At 42.6% G+C, this 10,000-nt stretch overlaps 1 protein-coding gene and 11 non-coding genes across 12 annotated transcripts in view; 1 reads left to right on the top strand and 11 right to left on the bottom strand.

Annotated features, from left to right (window-relative positions):
- Window positions 1–10,000, top strand: part of LOC119222625 (kelch domain-containing protein 8B-like) — a 293,155-nt gene that overhangs the window by 59,009 nt on the left and 224,146 nt on the right. The gene's annotated exons all lie outside the window — the stretch shown is intronic.
- Window positions 193–265, bottom strand: trnar-ccu (transfer RNA arginine (anticodon CCU)). Its single transcript has one exon. It is a non-coding gene; the product is annotated as a tRNA-Arg (tRNA).
- On the bottom strand, window positions 998–1,070 carry trnar-ccu (transfer RNA arginine (anticodon CCU)). The gene has a single exon. It is a non-coding gene; the product is annotated as a tRNA-Arg (tRNA).
- Window positions 2,013–2,085, bottom strand: trnar-ccu (transfer RNA arginine (anticodon CCU)). The gene has a single exon. It is a non-coding gene; the product is annotated as a tRNA-Arg (tRNA).
- Window positions 2,399–2,471, bottom strand: trnar-ccu (transfer RNA arginine (anticodon CCU)). Its single transcript has one exon. It is a non-coding gene; the product is annotated as a tRNA-Arg (tRNA).
- trnar-ccu (transfer RNA arginine (anticodon CCU)) lies at window positions 2,785–2,857 on the bottom strand. The gene has a single exon. It is a non-coding gene; the product is annotated as a tRNA-Arg (tRNA).
- trnar-ccu (transfer RNA arginine (anticodon CCU)) lies at window positions 3,590–3,662 on the bottom strand. The gene has a single exon. It is a non-coding gene; the product is annotated as a tRNA-Arg (tRNA).
- Window positions 5,024–5,096, bottom strand: trnar-ccu (transfer RNA arginine (anticodon CCU)). Its single transcript has one exon. It is a non-coding gene; the product is annotated as a tRNA-Arg (tRNA).
- trnar-ccu (transfer RNA arginine (anticodon CCU)) lies at window positions 7,087–7,159 on the bottom strand. Its single transcript has one exon. It is a non-coding gene; the product is annotated as a tRNA-Arg (tRNA).
- On the bottom strand, window positions 7,651–7,723 carry trnar-ccu (transfer RNA arginine (anticodon CCU)). Its single transcript has one exon. It is a non-coding gene; the product is annotated as a tRNA-Arg (tRNA).
- Window positions 8,458–8,530, bottom strand: trnar-ccu (transfer RNA arginine (anticodon CCU)). Its single transcript has one exon. It is a non-coding gene; the product is annotated as a tRNA-Arg (tRNA).
- trnar-ccu (transfer RNA arginine (anticodon CCU)) lies at window positions 9,266–9,338 on the bottom strand. Its single transcript has one exon. It is a non-coding gene; the product is annotated as a tRNA-Arg (tRNA).

The raw sequence follows: 10,000 nt of genomic DNA, 5'->3' as shown, positions 1-10,000 counted from the left end.
AAAAATGTTTTAACGCAAAGCACAAATGTCGAACAGCCGCACATTGATTAAAGAACCTGTGGATGATTTCACCAACCATGTTAGAATGCAGTGAGTGAGTGGTAAAAAGTCAGTTAGCAGAGGATGGTTTCGATCCATCGACCTCTGGGTTATGGGCCCAGCACGCTTCCGCTGCGCCACTCTGCTGTAAATCACCCGAGATGGGACTCGAACCCACAATCCCTGGCTTAGGAGGCCAGTGCCTTGTCCATTAGGCCACTGGGGCTTTTATGTAAATACAAAAAAGTTCCAATGTCGTTCCCCGAACAACACAAAATGTCATTTTTGACTTACTTACAATAAGTAATATTTTGCTTGGCTAATGTGCATTTGATCACTACACAATAGACGTGAACATTTTTGTATTCTTTGAAAGTACTGGAGCAATGCAATAATGTTAGGCAGTAGAAAAAGCGCCAAAATGTTTAGGAATCCTTGTATGGAGAAGTGACTTTATAGCAACATCTGTAGACTAATATACAGTACAATGAGTCGACTCTTGTGTGCTTCTGATGTGCAAATTTGCCCTTTTAACACGTCATTGTTGCAACACTGTGGGTACATTCTCAAGACAGTGTATTATGACTGTATTTCCACTTATACTGCAATGGCAGTTATGGAAAAACCAACCGTCTGTTAGCAGAGGATGGTTTCGATCCACCGACCTCCGGGTTATGGGCCCAGCACTCTCCCGCTGCGCCACTTTGCTATGAATCATAGGTTGTGACTCAAAGTTAGGATTCTTGATTTCAACTAGTTTTAAACTAAAAATGTTTTAACGCAAAGCACAAATGTCGAACAGCCGCACATTGATTAAAGAACCTGTGGATGATTTCACCAACCATGTTAGAATGCAGTGAGTGAGTGGTAAAAAGTCAGTTAGCAGAGGATGGTTTCGATCCATCGACCTCTGGGTTATGGGCCCAGCACGCTTCCGCTGCGCCACTCTGCTGTAAATCACCCGAGATGGGACTCGAACCCACAATCCCTGGCTTAGGAGGCCAGTGCCTTGTCCATTAGGCCACTGGGGCTTTTATGTAAATACAAAAAAGTTCCAATGTCGTTCCCCGAACAACACAAAATGTCATTTTTGACTTACTTACAATAAGTAATATTTTGCTCGGCTAATGTGCATTTGATCACTACACAATGGACGTGAACATTTTTGTATTCTTTGAAAATGCTGGAGCAATGCAATAATGTTAGGCAGTAGAAAAAGCGCCAAAATGTTTAGGAATCCTTGTTATATAAAAGCAAACCGTCTGTTAGCAGAAGATAGTTTCGATCCATCGACCTCTGGGTTATGGGCCCAGCACGCTCCCGCTGCGCCACTCTGCTATGGATCACAGGCTGTGACTCAAAGTTACGATTCTTGGTTTCAACTAGTTTTAAACTAAAAATGTTTTAACGCAAAGCACCAATGTCGAACAGCCGCACATTGATTTAAGAACCTGTGGATGATTTCACCAACCATGTTAGAATGCAGTGAGTGAGTGGTAAAAAGTCAGTTAGCAGAGGATGTTTTTGATCCATCGACCTTTGGGTTATGGGCCCAGCACGCTTCCGCTGCGCCACTCTGCTGTAAATCACCCCAGATGAGACTCAAACCCACAATCCCTGGCTTAGGAGGCCAGTGCCTTGTGCATTAGGCCACTGGGGCTTTTATGTCAATACAAAAAAGTTCCAATGTCGTTCCCCGAACAACACAAAATGTCATTTTTGACTTACTTACAATAAGTAATATTTTGCTCGGCTAATGTGCATTTGATCACTACACAATGGACGTGAACATTTTTGTATTCTTTGAAAATGCTGGAGCAATGCAATAATGTTAGGCAGTAGAAAAAGCGCCAAAATGTTTAGGAATCCTTGTTATATAAAAACCAACCGTCTGTTGGCAGAGGATGGTTTCGATCCACCGACCTCTGGGTTATGGGCCCAGCACGCTTCCGCTGCGCCACTCTGCTGTAAATCACCCCAGATGGGACTCGAACCCACAATCCCTGGCTTAGGAGGCCAGTGCCTTGTCCATTAGGTCACTGGGGCTTTTATGTAAATACAAAAAAGTTCCAATGTCGTTCCCCGAACAACACAAAATGTCATTTTTGACTTACTTACAATAAGTAATATTTTGCTTGGCTATTGTGCATTTGATCACTACACAATGGACGTGAACATTTTTGTATTCTTTGAAAATACTGGAGCAATGCAATAATGTTAGGCAGTAGAAAAAGCGCCAAAATGTTTAGGAATCCTTGTTATATAAAAACCAACCGTCTGTTGGCAGAGGATGGTTTCGATCCACCGACCTCTGGGTTATGGGCCCAGCACGCTTCCGCTGCGCCACTCTGCTGTAAATCACCCCAGATGGGACTCGAACCCACAATCCCTGGCTTAGGAGGCCAGTGCCTTGTCCATTAGGTCACTGGGGCTTTTATGTAAATACAAAAAAGTTCCAATGTCGTTCCCCGAACAACACAAAATGTCATTTTTGACTTACTTACAATAAGTAATATTTTGCTTGGCTATTGTGCATTTGATCACTACACAATGGACGTGAACATTTTTGTATTCTTTGAAAATACTGGAGCAATGCAATAATGTTAGGCAGTAGAAAAAGCGCCAAAATGTTTAGGAATCCTTGTTATATAAAAACCAACCGTCTGTTGGCAGAGGATGGTTTCGATCCACCGACCTCTGGGTTATGGGCCCAGCACGCTTCCGCTGCGCCACTCTGCTGTAAATCACCCCAGATGGGACTCGAACCCACAATCCCTGGCTTAGGAGGCCAGTGCCTTGTCCATTAGGTCACTGGGGCTTTTATGTAAATACAAAAAAGTTCCAATGTCGTTCCCCGAACAACACAAAATGTCATTTTTGACTTACTTACAATAAGTAATATTTTGCTTGGCTAATGTGCATTTGATCACTACACAATAGACGTGAACATTTTTGTATTCTTTGAAAGTACTGGAGCAATGCAATAATGTTAGGCAGTAGAAAAAGCGCCAAAATGTTTAGGAATCCTTGTATGGAGAAGTGACTTTATAGCAACATCTGTAGACTAATATACAGTACAATGAGTCGACTCTTGTGTGCTTCTGATGTGCAAATTTGCCCTTTTAACACGTCATTGTTGCAACACTGTGGGTACATTCTCAAGACAGTGTATTATGACTGTATTTCCACTTATACTGCAATGGCAGTTATGGAAAAACCAACCGTCTGTTAGCAGAGGATGGTTTCGATCCACCGACCTCCGGGTTATGGGCCCAGCACTCTCCCGCTGCGCCACTTTGCTATGAATCATAGGTTGTGACTCAAAGTTAGGATTCTTGATTTCAACTAGTTTTAAACTAAAAATGTTTTAACGCAAAGCACAAATGTCGAACAGCCGCACATTGATTAAAGAACCTGTGGATGATTTCACCAACCATGTTAGAATGCAGTGAGTGAGTGGTAAAAAGTCAGTTAGCAGAGGATGGTTTCGATCCATCGACCTCTGGGTTATGGGCCCAGCACGCTTCCGCTGCGCCACTCTGCTGTAAATCACCCGAGATGGGACTCGAACCCACAATCCCTGGCTTAGGAGGCCAGTGCCTTGTCCATTAGGCCACTGGGGCTTTTATGTAAATACAAAAAAGTTCCAATGTCGTTCCCCGAACAACACAAAATGTCATTTTTGACTTACTTACATGAAGTAATATTTTGCTCGGCTAATGTGCATTTGATCACTACACAATGGACGTGAACATTTTTGTATTCTTTGAAAATGCTGGAGCAATGCAATAATGTTAGGCAGTAGAAAAAGCGCCAAAATGTTTAGGAATCCTTGTTATATAAAAGCAAACCGTCTGTTAGCAGAAGATAGTTTCGATCCATCGACCTCTGGGTTATGGGCCCAGCACGCTCCCGCTGCGCCACTCTGCTATGGATCACAGGCTGTGACTCAAAGTTACGATTCTTGGTTTCAACTAGTTTTAAACTAAAAATGTTTTAACGCAAAGCACCAATGTCGAACAGCCGCACATTGATTTAAGAACCTGTGGATGATTTCACCAACCATGTTAGAATGCAGTGAGTGAGTGGTAAAAAGTCAGTTAGCAGAGGATGTTTTTGATCCATCGACCTTTGGGTTATGGGCCCAGCACGCTTCCGCTGCGCCACTCTGCTGTAAATCACCCCAGATGAGACTCAAACCCACAATCCCTGGCTTAGGAGGCCAGTGCCTTGTGCATTAGGCCACTGGGGCTTTTATGTCAATACAAAAAAGTTCCAATGTCGTTCCCCGAACAACACAAAATGTCATTTTTGACTTACTTACAATAAGTAATATTTTGCTCGGCTAATGTGCATTTGATCACTACACAATGGACGTGAACATTTTTGTATTCTTTGAAAATGCTGGAGCAATGCAATAATGTTAGGCAGTAGAAAAAGCGCCAAAATGTTTAGGAATCCTTGTATGGAGAAGTGACTTTATAGCAACATCTGTAGACTAATATACAGTACAATGAGTCGACTCTTGTGTGCTTCTGATGTGCAAATTTGCCCTTTTAACACGTCATTGTTGCAACACTGTGGGTACATTCTCAAGACAGTGTATTATGACTGTATTTCCACTTATACTGCAATGGCAGTTATGGAAAAACCAACCGTCTGTTAGCAGAGGATGGTTTCGATCCACCGACCTCCGTGTTATGGGCCCAGCACTCTCCCGCTGCGCCACTTTGCTATGAATCATAGGTTGTGACTCAAAGTTACGATTCTTGATTTCAACTAGTTTTAAACTAAAAATGTTTTATCGCAAAGCACCAATGTCGAACAGCCGCACATTGATTTAAGAACCTGTGGATGATTTCACCAACCATGTTAAAATGCAGTGAGTGAGTGGTAAAAAGTCAGTTAGCAGAGGATGGTTTCGATCCATCGACCTCTGGGTTATGGGCCCAGCACGCTTCCGCTGCGCCACTCTGCTGTAAATCACCCCAGATGGGACTCGAACCCACAATCCCTGGCTTAGGAGGCCAGTGCCTTGTCCATTAGGCCACTGGGGCTTTTATGTAAATACACAAAAGTTCCAATGTCGTTCCCCGAACAACACAAAATGTCATTTTTGACTTACTTACAATAAGTAATATTTTGCTTGGCTATTGTGCATTTGATCACTACACAATGGACGTGAACATTTTTGTATTCTTTGAAAATACTGGAGCAATGCAATAATGTTAGGCAGTAGAAAAAGCGCCAAAATGTTTAGGAATCCTTGTATGGAGAAGTGACTTTATAGCAACATCTGTAGACTAATATACAGTACAATGAGTCGACTCTTGTGTGCTTCTGATGTGCAAATTTGCCCTTTTAACACGTCATTGTTGCAACACTGTGGGTACATTCTCAAGACAGTGTATTATGACTGTATTTCCACTTATACTGCAATGGCAGTTATGGAAAAACCAACCGTCTGTTAGCAGAGGATGGCTTCGATCCACCGACCTCCGGGTTATGGGCCCAGCACTCTCCCGCTGCGCCACTTTGCTATGAATCATAGGTTGTGACTCAAAGTTAGGATTCTTGATTTCAACTAGTTTTAAACTAAAAATGTTTTAACGCAAAGCACAAATGTCGAACAGCCGCACATTGATTAAAGAACCTGTGGATGATTTCACCAACCATGTTAGAATGCAGTGAGTGAGTGGTAAAAAGTCAGTTAGCAGAGGATGGTTTCGATCCATCGACCTCTGGGTTATGGGCCCAGCACGCTTCCGCTGCGCCACTCTGCTGTAAATCACCCGAGATGGGACTCGAACCCACAATGCCTGGCTTAGGAGGCCAGTGCCTTGTCCATTAGGCCACTGGGGCTTTTATGTAAATACAAAAAAGTTCCAATGTCGTTCCCCGAACAACACAAAATGTCATTTTTGACTTACTTACAATAAGTAATATTTTGCTCGGCTAATGTGCATTTGATCACTACACAATGGACGTGAACATTTTTGTATTCTTTGAAAATGCTGGAGCAATGCAATAATGTTAGGCAGTAGAAAAAGCGCCAAAATGTTTAGGAATCCTTGTTATATAAAAGCAAACCGTCTGTTAGCAGAAGATAGTTTCGATCCATCGACCTCTGGGTTATGGGCCCAGCACGCTCCCGCTGCGCCACTCTGCTATGGATCACAGGTTGTGACTCAAAGTTACGATTCTTGATTTCAACTAGTTTTAAACTAAAAATGTTTTAACGCAAAGCACCAATGTCGAACAGCCGCACATTGATTTAAGAACCTGTGGATGATTTCACCAACCATGTTAGAATGCAGTGAGTGAGTGGTAAAAAGTCAGTTAGCAGAGGATGTTTTTGATCCATCGACCTTTGGGTTATGGGCCCAGCACGCTTCCGCTGCGCCACTCTGCTGTAAATCACCCTAGATGAGACTCAAACCCACAATCCCTGGCTTAGGAGGCCAGTGCCTTGTGCATTAGGCCACTGGGGCTTTTATGTCAATACAAAAAAGTTCCAATGTCGTTCCCCGAACAACACAAAATGTCATTTTTGACTTACTTACAATAAGTAATATTTTGCTCGGCTAATGTGCATTTGATCACTACACAATGGACGTGAACATTTTTGTATTCTTTGAAAATGCTGGAGCAATGCAATAATGTTAGGCAGTAGAAAAAGCGCCAAAATGTTTAGGAATCCTTGTTATATAAAAGCAAACCGTCTGTTAGCAGAAGATAGTTTCGATCCATCGACCTCTGGGTTATGGGCCCAGCACGCTCCCGCTGCGCCACTCTGCTATGGATCACAGGTTGTGACTCAAAGTTACGATTCTTGATTTCAACTAGTTTTAAACTAAAAATGTTTTAACGCAAAGCACCAATGTCGAACAGCCGCACATTGATTTAAGAACCTGTGGATGATTTCACCAACCATGTTAGAATGCAGTGAGTGAGTGGTAAAAAGTCAGTTAGCAGAGGATGGTTTCGATCCATCGACCTCTGGGTTATGGGACCAGTACGCTTGCGCTGCGCCACTCTGCTGTAAATCACCCCAGATGGGACTCGAACCCACAATCCCTGGCTTAGGAGGCCAGTGCCTTGTCCATTAGGCCACTGGGGCTTTTATGTAAATACAAAAAAGTTCCAATGTCGTTCCCCGAACAACACAAAATGTCATTTTTGACTTACTTACAATAAGTAATATTTTGCTTGGCTAATGTGCATTTGATCACTACACAATAGACGTGAACATTTTTGTATTCTTTGAAAGTACTGGAGCAATGCAATAATGTTAGGCAGTAGAAAAAGCGCCAAAATGTTTAGGAATCCTTGTATGGAGAAGTGACTTTATAGCAACATCTGTAGACTAATATACAATGAGTTGTCCAACGACTCTTGTGTGCTTCTGATGTGCAAATTTGCCCTTTTAACACGTCATTGTTGCAACACTGTGGGTACATTCTCAAGACGGTGTATTATGACTGTATTTCCACTTATACTGCAATGGCAGTTATGGAAAAACCAACCGTCTGTTAGCAGAGGATGGTTTCGATCCACCGACCTCTGGGTTATGGGCCCAGCACGCTTCCGCTGCGCCACTCTGCTGTAAATCACCCCAGATGGGACTCGAACCCACAATCCCTGGCTTAGGAGGCCAGTGCCTTGTCCATTAGGCCACTGGGGCTTTTATGTAAATACAAAAAAGTTCCAATGTCGTTCCCCGAACAACACAAAATGTCATTTTTGACTTACTTACAATAAGTAATATTTTGCTTGGCTAATGTGCATTTGATCACTACACAATGGACGTGAACATTTTTGTATTCTTTGAAAATACTGGAGCAATGCAATAATGTTAGGCAGTAGAAAAAGCGCCAAAACGTTTAGGAATCCTTGTATGGAGAAGTGACTTTATAGCAACATCTGTAGACTAATATACAATGACTTGTCCAACGACTCTTGTGTGCTTCTGATGTGCAAATTTGCCCTTTTAACACGTCATTGTTGCAACACTGTGGGTACATTCTCAAGACGGTGTATCATGACTGTATTTCCACTTATACTGCAATGGCAGTTATGGAAAAACCAACCGTCTGTTAGCAGAGGATGGTTTCGATCCACCGACATCTGGGTTATGGGCCCAGCACGCTCCCGCTGCGCCACTCTGCTATGGATCATAGGTTGTGACTCAAAGTTACGATTCTTGATTTCAACTAGTTTTAAACTAAAAACGTTTTAACGCAAAGCACCAATGTCGAACAGCCGCACATTGATTTAAGAACCTGTGGATGATTTTACCAACCATGTTAGAATGCAGTGAGTGAGTGGTAAAAAGTCAGTTAGCAGAGGATGGTTTCGATCCATCGACCTCTGGGTTATGGGCCCAGCACGCTTCCGCTGCGCCACTCTGCTGTAAATCACCCCAGATGGGACTCGAACCCACAATCCCTGGCTTAGGAGGCCAGTGCCTTGTCCATTAGGCCACTGGGGCTTTTATGTAAATACAAAAAAGTTCCAATGTCGTTCCCCGAACAACACAAAATGTCATTTTTGACTTACTTAGCAATAAGTAATATTTTGCTTGGCTAATGTGCATTTGATCACTACACAATGGACGTGAACATTTTTGTATTCTTTGAAAATACTGGAGCAATGCAATAATGTTAGGCAGTAGAAAAAGCGCCAAAATGTTTAGGAATCCTTGTATGGAGAAGTGACTTTATAGCAACATCTGTAGACTAATATACAATGAGTTGTCCAACGACTCTTGTGTTCTTCTGATGTGCAAATTTGCCCTTTTAACACGTCATTGTTGCAACACTGTGGGTACATTCTCAAGACGGTGTATTTTGACTGTATTTCCACTTATACTGCAATGGCAGTTATGGAAAAACCAACCGTCTGTTAGCAGAGGATGGTTTCGATCCACCGACCTCTGGGTTATGGGCCCAGCACGCTCCCGCTGCGCCACTCTGCTATGGATCATAGGTTGTGACTCAAAGTTACGATTCTTGATTTCAACTAGTTTTAAACTAAAAACGTTTTAACGCAAAGCACCAATGTCGAACAGCCGCACATTGATTTAAGAACCTGTGGATGATTTTACCAACCATGTTAGAATGCAGTGAGTGAGTGGTAAAAAGTCAGTTAGCAGAGGATGGTTTCGATCCATCGACCTCTGGGTTATGGGCCCAGCACGCTTCCGCTGCGCCACTCTGCTGTAAATCACCCCAGATGGGACTCGAACCCACAATCCCTGGCTTAGGAGGCCAGTGCCTTGTCCATTAGGCCACTGGGGCTTTTATGTAAATACAAAAAAGTTCCAATGTCGTTCCCCGAACAACACAAAATGTGATTTTTGACTTACTTACAATAAGTAATATTTTGCTTGGCTAATGTGCATTTGATCACTACACAATGGACGTGAACATTTTTGTATTCTTTGAAAATACTGGAGCAATGCAATAATGTTAGGCAGTAGAAAAAGCGCCAAAACGTTTAGGAATCCTTGTATGGAGAAGTGACTTTATAGCAACATCTGTAGACTAATATACAATTAGTTGTCTAACGACTCTTGTGTGCTTCTGATTTGCAAATTTGCCCTTTTAACACGTCATTGTTGCAACACTGTGGGTACATTCTCAAGACGGTGTATTATGACTGTATTTCCACTTATACTGCAATGGCAGTTATGGAAAAACCAACCGTCTGTTAGCAGAGGATGGTTTCGATCCACCGACCTCTGGGTTATGGGCCCAGCACGCTCCCGCTGCGCCACTCTGCTATGGATCATAGGTTGTGACTCAAAGTTACGATTCTTGATTTCAACTAGTTTTAAACTAAAAACGTTTTAACGCAAAGCACCAATGTCGAACAGCCGCACATTGATTTAAGAACCTGTGGATGATTTCACCAACCATGTTAGAATGCAGTGAGTGAGTGGTAAAAAGTCAGTTAGCAG

The sequence above is a fragment of the Pungitius pungitius genome, chromosome 1 (genome assembly GCF_949316345.1).
Source record: "Pungitius pungitius chromosome 1, fPunPun2.1, whole genome shotgun sequence".
Taxonomy (NCBI): Eukaryota; Metazoa; Chordata; class Actinopteri; order Perciformes; family Gasterosteidae; genus Pungitius; species Pungitius pungitius.
This window is presented reverse-complemented; position numbering and strand designations above follow the sequence as displayed.